The sequence below is a fragment of the Neopelma chrysocephalum genome, unplaced genomic scaffold (genome assembly GCF_003984885.1).
Source record: "Neopelma chrysocephalum unplaced genomic scaffold, ASM398488v2 Primary Assembly neopelma1_91, whole genome shotgun sequence".
Taxonomy (NCBI): Eukaryota; Metazoa; Chordata; class Aves; order Passeriformes; family Pipridae; genus Neopelma; species Neopelma chrysocephalum.
Window position 1 is genome coordinate 4,088,858 of NW_020897753.1, and position 13,176 is coordinate 4,102,033.

Sequence of the window (13,176 nt, forward strand, 5' to 3'; positions counted from 1 at the left end):
TAATTAAACTCGTTTCATAAAAAAGTCTTAATGACTTTTACTGTCAAGACAAGCAAGGCAGAAATTGCAGGTACCCAGGATTGCTCCCTATGGGATTTCACTGCTTCCAGAAGGACCCAGTAGACCCTCCAAGCACCACAGCAGATACTGGGATGGAGGTAAAAGGGGTTTATGAAGCTGCAATCCCAAAAAGGTTCTAAATGCAAATTCAAGCCTCTGCTGGCTGGTCCCCAACCAAGGGACATAAACACATATCCCTGAGTACTTTGGGCACCATGAGCACTGATCTTCAGGAATGGGGAATACTTGTGAGGGTCAGAAAACACACGGGAACCGGGGAGCCAGGTAGGGATTCACTGACCTAGTGAAATAAAGCAAAGACATTCCCAAAAGTTGGAAGAGCTGGCATTCCACTTTATGGCTCTGCCTGCTGGCAACAGGAAAGATGTCCCACTTATTCAAAATATTGTCTCTTGTGGAAGAAAAATCCCAGAGGATTTCCACCACCTTCTGTCGGATGCAGGATTTCTGTTGTCTTGAGCAAGACCAGGATTGGGTTCAGGAACTGAACTGTGTAAACAACTGATTTTGCCTTTGCAGCAGTCTCTAAAAACCAGAGAGCACTGCTTTGGATCTGCCCAATCCAAATGTCTTTCAGAAATTCCAACAAAATAGAAAGTTGTAATGACCTAATTTGTGTCCAAACTAAACACCAACTCGATCTGAAGGGATTATTTATTTCAATTTTGAAGTGTTTTAAACACCCAATTTTGAAACATGAACTCCTTGAACTGTTAGAATTCAAGATCTACCTGATTTGGGTGATTTCTTTTTTCTTTTTTTTCATAGAACAATTTGGCAAAAGTGACATATATTTGCAAAACTATTATCATAATTAAATCTGATTTTTTTTCTGAAAATTTCCATTTAAATCTGTCACCCAAGCCAGGAGCTGGGAATATTTTTCAGGTTTTTGCCTGATTCCATTACACCCTTTTCAATGAAATCTGCACTGTAAAAATGTACAGTCTTCACAGAAAACCAAGGCAGCAGAAGAACCTCATCAAAATCCTACACACTGATCTTTGCAAGGTTATTTGAAGAGGAGTGTTCAGTGAAGCCTTCTCTGATCCCCACCTTCCATTCTCATTCCAGGTATAAAACAAGATATTGCTGAAAATTTCACCGGTTTAAAGCTTTTCCCTTTTTTATCCTCCTTGCAATTAAAAAAAAATCACACATAAAGCTCACCCTCCAGCCTGTGCCTTGACCTTCTGCCCTTCATATATTCAGTTATTATATTGAGTTATTATATTCCTGATTGATTAATCCACGATATCTACTTGATAAGGTCACAAATGCAAAATGAAAATGGTGATCTTTAAGCTGCTGATTGTATTTTTCATTTGCTTTAAAGTCTCTTGCCAGCTGATATTATTTTAGGACAAGACTCTCAGGCAGGTCTGGGGTTTGAGTTTGGGGTATTTTCTTCGCTTTACTCACATTTTTTGATGTTTTAACCAGCAGACTGTGAACAACCTGTCCCATTTTTTTTTCCTTAATAGATGCTGAAATTTTCTTCCTTTGCAGCATCTTTTGCAGTTTGTAACTCCTAGAAAAGTGACTGAAATCACAAGATAAAACTGGCAAATTACAATTGTTTTCTCACTGTAGGGATAATACACCACAATCACAGATTTCTGCAGCACATACACGCCTCTTTCCATGTCTGGTCCAGGTCCAGCAGTGGTGAAACAAAGGCAGCTGTTAACAGTTCCAACTGGCCAAGGGAAAACCTGGAGAATAGGAAACCTCCTGAGAAGACCCAGAGTCGTGAGATTTGCAGTGAGATATCCAGCCCAACTCTCAGTGACCTTTCTGAGGGAACTGAAAACGTCTGGCTGCTTGTCAAAACTGAACATCCAAGCCCGTTGCTGAAGGAAACCCACAGCAAGAGATAGCCAAAGCAATATCAAAGGCCCAAGATCCATGAGATGTAAGGAATGGAGTTGTTTTGGGAATAGCCTTTTCTGCACTGCACGCTCTGTGCTGCTCCTTAATTATCTGCAGACACACCAGTTCCTGCCCTGCCCTAATCAGGAGAACACAATCCTTGCTGCCTCAAACATACAACCCCCTTTTGGACATCTCTTGATGGGCTAAAACTGAGCCAAAATGTCAAAATATCACAGGAGAGACCAAAGGGAGAATTGCCAATATTCAGACAGAGCAGTTCTTCCATCAATCACACTCTTGCCTCTCTCTAGTACAGCCACAACCTCCACCCCCCAAAATTATTTCATACTATTGAACATGAGCAAGGCTATCAAAATCCATCTCCCAACCCTTCCAGACTGGTGGTCCATAGTCTACACCAGGTCTGACCATTCCCAGCAGCATTTTAATCAGTGAACCAACACACCCAACCCCTGGCAATCACAGGGCACCTGGAGTTGGGATCCAGAGTGAATCAATAGCATAGACACCTCTGGGAGAACATCCAGAGCTGGGAGAGAGCTGAGGAAGGCAGACAAGGTGGGAGGTTCATTGGCAGAGCAGCACAGGGTTTGGGGACATACCAGTCTGAATTTCTCTCCTGGTGTCAGGTGAGCAGAGTTGCTCTGAAGTCTGGGCTGAGGGACACGACTAAGTGACAGCGACACCTCAGCAGCCAAGAGGCAACTGCTGCAAACCCCTGGCTGTCACCCCCTGCACCCAACCTCCTGCAGAGCAGCAAAACTGTGCTCAGAGGACCCTCCAAAGCCCCACTGTCAGCCATGAATACAAATGCTCCGGGAACCTGACTCGTTTCAGCCATCCCAGGCCCAGCTGGCTTTAATTTCTCCCGCTATTCAAAAATGAACCACTTGAATTTGTAATTTTTAGTCCAAACAAAAGGCTCTATATTTCGGGGCCGGCATGGAGGGAGTAGGGGAAATCTGCCTCACCCTCAGCTACTGCAGAACTGACTGGCACAGAAGTCAGGATTAAGGGAACCTCAGCTGAGAAGCAAGGCCAGAGTCCCCTGCAGCAGCCACTGTACAACCTCATGCCCTGGATGAGAAGGTCCACCACAGGCTTCCATGGCAAATCTTTCCCCACAGTTCTTTTCTCAGAGTCCAGCACTATCCTGCTTCAGATCAGGGGCTGCCTAAATTATCTTAACGAGATAATCTTAGATTTTTGCCTGAGACAACAAAAAATATTCCATCTGCTCATTTTTGTTACAGCCAATTGAAACCAGCCACGAGGATTTACCAGATCTAAAGGAAAGAGATATTTTTTAGTGCTGCTGTAAGTAAGTAGGACATACAGTGTCAGGATAACATGGAAATGTGTGCCATGCTCCTAAAAGTTGACTGAAGGTGGAGACAGTGTGACTGCAGAGCCTGACAGAGCTGTGGCCCCTCTCAGTGCTCCCCAACAAACAGCTGTCCCAGGACACACCCACAGGCACCCTGGGGAGACAGGGATAGAGCACCCAGTGCTTTCCTCTGCCATCCTTCCTCAGTGTGACTCCAGGGAACTGCCATCTGAAGGAATTCACCAACACCTCCACCAGCCCCTGCTGCCGAGGGAAATCCAGCTGGACTTTCCCCCTGACACCCTTCCTTTGCGCAATTCCCGTCTCTTCCTTCCCGGGGCCTCCTCATCCAAATCTCCTTGGCACAACCCAAGCTGGTCTTCTCTCACCAGGGCAAGAAAAAGCTGAGTGTGGAGGCAATTTGTCCCTCAGAGCATAGATCATTCCTCCAGTCAACACATGCATCTGGCCAGGGCTCCTTGGCCCGCTTTCCGGAGCGGTGGATGCTGTCCAGAGCCCTCTGCTCAGTGTCCCTGACAAGATGGCCATCAAAGCCTGGGTTAGGGGTCACTCACCCACAGCCATTAGCACTCCAGAGTGATTGATTATCAGCATGTGTGGTCTCAATCAAGAGCCGGTAATGAGCTGCATTCATTAATCCCATTTATATGTTTGCATAGGCCAGTCTTGGATTTCAGAGAATAAAAAGGCTTCATACTGAGATCTGCACATTGCACTGCCTGGCAAGGGTAAGGAATCCCAGGGTGGATCAAGGATTTGCATCTAATTCTGTATTTTGGGAATTTCAGCCCAGGTGTTTCTAGCTATCGAGCAGAGTGACTCCACAGCATGACCTGCACCCCTCCCAGCAGCACCCAGTTTTATCTGTACTTACTTATTTTATGTTTTCCTTGCACTTTTAAAATAACTTTTCATGGACACAGCTACATCCACTGTTACACCCACCCCAGGTTTCTGTTCCTATTTAGGCCATTACAGGTTCTCTGTTATTTTGTGTTTGATAACCCCCCTTTTTTCCTTCTTATCACCTACAGCAAACCCCTCATGTTCTGAATATGCCACCACCACCTTTGGCTGCCCTGTCTTCCTCAAGCCATTCCCTCTGATAACCTTCTGCAGAGAGCCCCATCAGCAAGTAACTTGACTCCATGCCCTACCCTCACATCCCCCTTGGAATGGGCCAGGCTTCCATCCTCTGCTGAGGCCAGGTTCCTCTCACTAGCAGTAAAGCCATACTCCCTCCCCTCCCCAAAGATCCCCTGAAGGAGTTATAAAAACAAAGGGTGAAATTCTGGCTCTGTTGAAGTCAACGGGAACGACGCCACCGGCTTTAATAAGGCCAGGCCTGACCTCAGCACTCGGAGCTCCAGCACAATTCCCTGTGTTTCACACAGGAGGATGAGGGGCCTTTCAGCTTCACCACTTCTGAAAGCGCTCCAGAGCCTCAGTGAGGACACCTTCAACTCATTTAACTGCCAGAGAACACTCACATGGATAAACTCACCCACCAGAACAGCAGAAACGGGCTCAAATCCCCTGAAATATATACTCAGTTTGAACCAGCTCACTCTCAAGTAGAAACCATTTATTTGAGAAGATGTTGGAAACTGCACTCACCTCAGATAGCTCAAGGAATCAGCTAATTGCATGGTTGGCTGTCCAGAACCTCTCACAGCTTTTCCCAGCATAAATTCAGTACACAATGGAAAAAATAAAGTTCCTTCAAAAAGTTAAGTGGGGCTTTTTTTTTTTTTTTTTTTTGGTAGGAAGGTATTAGTTGGTTAAAAATAGATTTGAATAATAAATGCTTCTAAGTGTTCCCAGGCCCCTTTTTTTGTAGAAATGCTTTTGGTATTTCATGTGGGGAAAAAAATATGTACTAGTGAGAGGTAATGGTATTTAGCCCCTCTAGTGCAAAAGAACAGCAAGTATGTTAAAGGTGACAAAATTTTATTTGTCAATAATTGTTTCAGCAATTCAAAAACCTTCCAACTATGCACTGGAAACTAAAATAAACAAGGTGAGGGTGATACAGGCTGCACAGTAAATTAAAAAACCTTTATATTTCTTTTGCAAATCCCTAAAGACCAGGGCACAGCTCTCCTTCCATGGGATGCCACAGCTGGTGCTGGAAGCAACGGGTTGGGGTATGAAAATGCCATGGCCAGCACTTCATATCCTTATTTCACACCCATAATCCACAACAAGGAATTCTTTATTTCTTCAAAGGAAAGACCACCTCTGTTGAACACCCTTGGGCTGACAGCAGGGAACTGGGAGATGCCTGGGCCGTGCCCAAGGGGTGCCAGGATGGAAAAGGACTCTGAGGGCCCCGCAAAGTGCTGCTCTGGGAGGAGAAGGAGCAAGAGGAATCAGCCTGCTGGGAATGCCATCCCTAATGATGTCTAGAAAGGCAGGCTCAGGCAGAGACATGACCCCCAGAGTTTCTCACAGGGCAGGAAAGAAACTGGAAAGATGCAGAGCTGCAGAACCAAAATTTGCTGTAGGAGGTTTTTGCCTGTGTCTTGTGTGACCGCCCCGGTTCCATGAATTAATTGAACAGGTACATGTGAGTACACAAATAAACAAGAGGGTACAGCTACCTCACACCAGATAAGTATAAAATTTACTCTGACTTTAGACATTTAAGAGCTGTGATGACTTGGTGCTGCATTTATTGGCAGGTGAGCAAACAAGGGGAAGGGCAAAATTTCATAGACAGCCCTTCTTCAGAAATAGGAAAAACATGGTGCTACCAAAAACCATATTCCCCACCTCTGTAGCTTCAATGTTACCCTAAACCCACCAGTCTGCAGCTGAAAGGATCCTAATTAATTAGAGATGAGCAAAAGGAAGTTTCTTTGCTGTTTCCAACCAATTTGGGTGGGTTTATGCTAAAATATTAATGCCAATCAGCAAGGATCTTCCTGAAACAATTCTCTCAGTCATCTTCATTTGCTGTGCTTTGGTTCCCATCCCAAAGCAGGCTCAGGGCACAGGACCTGAATTCTTTCTCATGAAACCCCTTTTCTTTCTAAAAAAAAAGTCAGGAATCTGCTGTTCCTCAAAGCTCAGAGATACAAGAAAATGAAATACAAATGAAGGTCCTGAGTTGTGGATCTTATCAAGTGGTTCCTACAACTTACATTGCTGCTCTTCAGGGTCCAAGAATTCCAGCAGGACACGGGGTGGAAACGAGTCTTGTTTCATTCCCAGAGCCTACAAAATTTATAAGGCTGTAATTAAATATTGAAAAGAAAAACATTTTGGTTAATGATAAAAAGACATGAAAGGGGAAGACAATCTCCCAGTTAAACACTGATTTTCCAAGTCCTGACTAAAAGGTGTTGGAATTCTGTGGTATACAAAAATTCTAGACAGAGCCTGGGGATTTTGAAGCAATTTTCATTCCATAATGGAACTGATTTTTGTTTAAAATATTCGCAAAACAACATTTTTTATAAAAATTAAATGTTAATATAAAACATTTACTATTTTCAAAAAACATGGAAGGATGTTACTTTTTTGCCCTTTCTTATTGTTTCAAATCATGTCTAACATCACTGTTGCTGATTGTATCTTTCCTGGCTTTCTATTTCAGCTTTTGTTTTGGGGGGTTTTGTTGTTCTTTTTTTAAAGTTTCCTAGACTGTCTTTCATCTTCTGCAACTTTTTAGCACCCTTGTTCTATTGAACCTAGTATCAATAAAGGATAAAAAGAGGTAAAACAAAAATATCAAAATTCCAAGAGATTAACATCTCTATTTTTAATGAAAAAGCAAGAAAAGTGTCGTTTATGATGTAGCAAGAAGGTTGTCTTTCATCACAAGTGTTTTGAAGAGGAGATGTGAACAAGATATACTGACAACATTTAATTTTATCTGACTTTACTGAGCTAGTTTTATCTCACTTTAGTGAGCATAATGCTTAACATACCAGAAGAAAACAGCCTGCACAAGAATTATGAGTAGCAGGGGAATTAAATAACAATAATAATTATAGAAGGTGTTTCTACAGACTTATTTACCTGTTCAGTATTTCACAGGCCTAAAAACTGCAGCACTAAATTAAGCTTTTCCTACTCTTTGATGACACTGAGGAAACATTTATACTGAACTACTAAGAATTTGGAGAAGAAAGTTGTAGCAGGGCATTGACCTCGTATGAAAAGGCAGAAGTAAAACATAAGGATCATGTTTACCCTGGATGAGTTTCCTGTCGACACTGTTTATTATTGAGCAATAAACACACTTGGATTGTGGAGATATATCTTCAGAAGAGGTATTAAGAACCAAACAGTTTCTGTAAATCTTCTGAGTGGGATTAACATTCAGATTTAAACAAGGTTCCACACATAACACGCATTCGATCACTTAACAGGTCCGTGTCCAAAATATTCCTGGCTGCAGATGTGCAGTCAGGATCTGATTCCTCCACTTTGCTTGGCCAAAAATGCTGAGATTTGGTCTTATTTTAACTAAACACATCCTCAGTTATTTTTATATGTGTCTCTCGGGCCTCATTTTCACTGAGGCGAATTTCTGCTGTGGCGATGGGTTGTAAAAGTTCCTTTCTTCCACCTCCCCTCATTTATCCCACTTTGTGGCATTATCTGATAACGATGCTGGGGACACCCTCAGTCCCTCATGCAAAATATAAACAAATGGGACACGAAGAGAAGGCAGCACCAAATCCTTGTCCCAGCACTGCTGTGACAAGGGGTGGGAGTCCTGGGGGTGATTTCCAGCCCTGACTGGGGACACTGAGTTAGGGCCAGATAACTTTGCTCCTTCAGCACAAAGGGAGCTCCCCACAAAGCCTCATCCCTCGGCATCAGCACACAGGCCTGATCTCCCACAGCCTGGAGCAGGGAATGACCTAAGGAGTATTTCTCCAGGTTGCTCATTCTAATTGCTCAGGGTCACTCCAAAACCAAAATGTTTCTGTTTGCTTGTGGAAAAGCGAACGTGGGAGAAAACGCGTTTCAGACTGAAAGAAATGTTTCTTTACGTTCACAAACGGCAGGTGGGTTTTTCTGTTTCTTTACTTTCAGAATTTTATTTTATTATTAAGTTTAATTGAACCTGATCTCAGAACCCCGTTTCAAAACAAAGCCTGAGCACTCCACGTAAAACCCGCTGAAGTGACAGCTTTCACTTCACTCTTCCTTCCAGGGTGGGAAAGTTTGGTTCAATTTGTTTGCTGAGTTCGACAAGGTTGGCTGCAAACAGTTTGAGCTGAACCGAGTCTGATTTTTCAGCAAATGACCCAGGGGAGCAACTATTTGTTTTACCTACTGTCGCAATAATGTTGGCCATTTCACCATTAGTTTTTTTGTCAATAGCTTATTAGACATAACAAATTTAAGACACGACAGACCAGCACTGCTTTGACAAGGGCTCTGGAGTGTGGAGGGTGCTAATGAGAGCTCTAAATGCTGATTAACCCCTCCATGGTGTTGTGCTTATCCCAGCCAGGGGTCCCACCTCTGCCCAACTGGGATTTATATCCCCAGGGAGCCTGGCTCCGGGTCCTCACTCTCAGTGACCACTATCGGTTACAGTGCCCAGATAGCACAGAAGTGGGCCCTTCAAAGCAGCTACACATGTAGGAATAGTCTGGAGCAAGTGTGTGGATGCAGCCAACCTTCTCCCACTCCTCAGAAAGTCAATGTTCAGAGCAAACCCCTCCTCTGACCTGTCAACACGCGCGGCCTCTCCGCTCGCCCTGCCGAGATTCCAGGGCTGGAGGGAGGTGATGGGAATTGAACTCTGGCTCTCAGGAGCACCTGGCTTTGTTATCTCTAAGGGCCCAGGAAGATTTCAGGCCCTATCACCCCGTGCCATGTCCTGACACTTGACTCACAAAGTGGCCCTGGTGTTGGCTCACCTCCAGGCTGAGATAGCGACTGTCAGCGGCGAGGTGAGAAGGAATGGGAGCGGAGCAGGAGCACAGATCCTACTGCTTCTTGTAGGAAAACACCACATCCCAGATTGCTGAGGAGTCCTCTCTCTTCTGACTCCCTCTGAACATCAAGATCTTCACTGCAGAGAGTCCAGGAGGTTGAGTTCACACAGGCTTTTTTAGTGCATTATCTCCATCTGTGTGGTGACTGGGAAGGGAGGGGAGAAAAAAAAAAGAAAAAATATTGGTTAATACTAAATGAAAACTGATGGATTTCAGGCCAAGACTCTAAGTGGATCCCAGAAACACTGCTATAGTTCCAAGTATCAGTGAAAGCAGGGAAGTTGCCCAGTTTTCATGCATTTGACTCTTCTTTCAGAAGTATCCTTTCTATGTACAGAACTATTCAGCATTTACTACTGAGAACAAAGAGACTGAAAGCCCATAACCCCAGACAAAATAACAAATCCCAACAGATAATTTGATTTGAATACTCTTGACCAGAAGCTCGAGCCTGATGCTAAGAGCAGGACACCTCTCTGGGAACAGACCCCGGGCTCTAACCTGCTGTTGTCCCCACGGTTGATCCGTGTTATGTGCATAAGACAGATGCAGGAATGCCCCAGGAAGGAGGAGATACTGCTCTCCATGAGAGACCAGATAACAGTGGAGAAAGCAGCTGCTTTAGAGAAACTTCGCTGCTTCTAAAGCATTCACAACTGTAGAGGCATTTAGTGTTTGCTCTTTTATCAGTGCAGCTGCAAGTGATAATTCAACCTCCAAGTGGTCTGTGCTTTTGTTCTGTCTGAATTGAAAAATGCCCCAACAAAAATCCTTGCATTGTATCAGGATTATGTGCTTGGAAAGAACTCAACAAATTGCATTTAGGATGATCAAAATGATCCATTTTCCTCGCAGTGTCGCCGGTGGACAAAGGTTTGAAAATCAAATTTTACCACTATCGATGTCACTGCCTGATGCAAGAGCAGCAATACAGCTTTATCAGGCAAATTCCAAGACAGATGGACCCAAAAGACAGTTATCTTTATTATCCTCATCTTGCAAACAGCAGTTGCCAGTGTCACACTCTGACACTTCACTAGACATCCTAAGCATCTTTATCATCTCAGTATCCCAAAATAGAATGCCTCCTGTATACTGACTTCTCCACAAGACTACCCTTGCAAATGCTGTTTCTTCTGTACCAAAAATAAAATAAAATAATAATCACCACTCTTCCAAACTACTGCACCGTGAATGTTGTCTCTCTCACAGCCTCACTTCTTGTAACCTCCCAGTGTCTTACAGTGCAGCCACTGGGGCAATAAGCAGCTCCAGGTTTGAGACAGAGATTAAAGCCCGGCTTCTTGTATATTCAGGAACCTCATTCCCACTAAAAATTGAGCCTTTATCCCAGTTTGAATGAAATCTCACCTTTTGTGTGTGCAGAGCAGAGCGGAGCAGAGCTCTCCTGCTGCAGAAATCCCCAGCACAACAGAAGGTTGGTGCTGTAGTCCCTGATGGAGTGATCCAAACCCACTGCCCACCCCACCAAAGCAGCCTGGCTTGTGTTAGGGACCTGTATTTAGACAGGGATCTGAAGCCATGGAGAGACTCAGCAGGAAAAACAACCCAGCACACGCTCCTACTGGATGCTCCCCACTTCCCAAACAACGATTTCCCCCCGGCAGGAATGTTGATTTAAACCATTCATGCCAAGGTGGGTGCAGGATAAGGTTATGTGATTCTTGGAGCCACCACACCAGGTCATGAATGATGGAGCAATGAAAAGAAAATTCCATGCTCATTGCACAGCAAATAAAGGCAGGATTGTGGAAGCACTGGCTGCCTGCTGAGCTCTGCCTTGGGGTGGGCACAGATCTGCAGCACAGAGGATGGAGAGAGATGATTGGGACAGAACTTCATCGTAACCCTGGGTTTTCCCTACTGACCTACAGTACCCAAATCTCTCCCAGGGAAGAAACAGGGGAACAAACAAGACTTTTTGAGCCTCAGTTCCCATCCTGCACATCCATAGTTTCCACTGACTTGCTTAGAACTAAAGGTGCCGAGTGGTTCTGGAAGTCACGCTAAAGGGTCACCTGCTATGCAGAGTTAAGATTATTTAGATTCTGCAATTGCTCATATTACCATGTCAAGAGGGTTTCTTTCAGGACATCATTATCTCCAATTTCCCAGGCTTCCAATGTTTTTCCTAGGAATAATCCCCTACAACATGAGGTTTGTTCAACATGCACACTGAACAAACTCTTTATACGTGGAATACGTAAGTTTTTATATAAACTTTCTAAAAAAACCCAAACCCTCCAGCTTCAGCTTGGCCTTTAAAGAAGTGCAAAAGCTTTGGTGTGCTTTTAAAAGCAGAGCATTAGAAAGGATTGATTTTTTTTTCCCCTGGCTTAACTGACCCCAGACTGTAACCTCAGACAAGCTGATAGTTGAGAAAGTAAACTAATTACAACGTATATCCAGAGCCTGCCCTGCCCCAGCATCACTGACCCAACACTCTCACATTGCTCCTTCTTTTCCACACTTCCCAAAATTCATTTCAGTGAATCAAAGATGCTCCCAGCATGGATCAAATGCCACCTTTTGGCACAGCAGCCACTGGCTCAGCTCAGCTCTGGGCATCTGCTGCCTTTGCCAAACAAGCATTTTCACGACAAAAGTCAAGAAATAAATACCAGTTTCAAGAAGTTCCTGAAACCTCTATTTAAAGTGCCTTCAGTTGTAAGTTCAAGGAAGGCAACGCCTTTGTGACAGCACAGCTGTGGAATAAAAAGATTCCCAGGGCCTCCTGGCTGCTCTGACTCCTGGGCTTTAGAATTATATGAGTATGGGCTTAAGACCACCCAAATTCTTTTTTTGTTGTTGTTTTTCCCTTTTTGAGGGAGGGGGAAGAAAGAGAACATGGACACACAGGGGTGAAAGGGACCATCCCCATCATGTTGGACAACTGTAGTTTTACAGTACCAAAGATGTGACGGGCAGCACTGACCCGTGACAGCAGCTGTATTTACACTAGAGCCTAACAGGGAAGGCACACTGGAGGGGTTGGAACATGCACTGCAGGACACAGTGGCCTTTGGAGAGATGCTTTAACCCACATGTGCCAAATCCAGCTGCAGGAATTTAATTCCCTGCCAAAGCACAGCCAGGGGGGAACTGACTTTTGTCTCTCGTTTAGTGAGTATATGGCTGATTTTGCACCTGAATCTCAACCCTCTACCAGGAAGCATTCCCATAGGAGTAGGAGATGTTCTGCTGGAGAGCCAGTGTTCCACTGAGGATGAAGCCCCTGGCTCTCCACTGATGGCACAGTGAGTGCAGGGACCCCAGACAAGCACCTGAGGGGCAGGGGCTGTGCCCTCACAGATCCAGGCTCAAAGCAATCCACTGGGACTGGGTCTCTTCAAACTGAAACTCATTATACAGCCTTTTGACAACATTTCTTTGTTTTCTAATTGATTCAGGCTTTCGTAGGCTGATCTCTCAATACAGAGTCTAAACAAAGAGAAACATAATCAAATACTTGCTTTTTCAGCAGGGAAAAAGAAAAAAGAAAACCATGCAGGTTTGCTCTGTCTTAGGCTGTAGTTTTCCTGGGCTGCTCCCATCTTTATTTATTGTTCTTCCTTCACACCATGAGTTCTTGGATAGCAAAGGAAAACAGCCCATGTCTTAACGAAAAAGAGTTGGCTGCAAAATCAAATTAAAAATGGCAATCACATTTGCAGCAGTGCAGGCAGCTAAAATAGTCCACGTTTTTATTTATATCACTTCAGGTAGTGAGTAGCTCAGAGCCCTCTTTGCATATTCCCATGTCCCATTAATTCCTTTGTTACTACTTGCTTTTAATCACCTGCCAAAAGCAGGTGCTTTATACTTCCCTGGAAAACAAATGGAACACGGGGTTTGTGATGCAAG

General features: G+C 44.2%; 1 protein-coding gene across 5 annotated transcripts in view; it reads right to left on the bottom strand.

Moving 5' to 3' along the window:
* BMP2 (bone morphogenetic protein 2) overlaps window positions 1-13,176 on the bottom strand; it is a 216,395-nt gene that overhangs the window by 140,677 nt on the left and 62,542 nt on the right. For 3 of the 5 annotated variants that reach the window (XM_027693286.1, XM_027693288.1, XM_027693290.1), the window contains 2 exons: window positions 9,214-9,425; window positions 6,472-6,561 (listed from right to left, as the gene is read on the bottom strand). The gene's annotated coding sequence lies outside the window, so the exon portion shown is untranslated. Of the gene's footprint in view, window positions 1-6,471; window positions 6,562-9,213; window positions 9,426-11,838; window positions 11,975-13,176 lie in introns of those variants that run through there. The other 2 variants (XM_027693291.1, XM_027693287.1) reach the window with 2 other exon arrangements.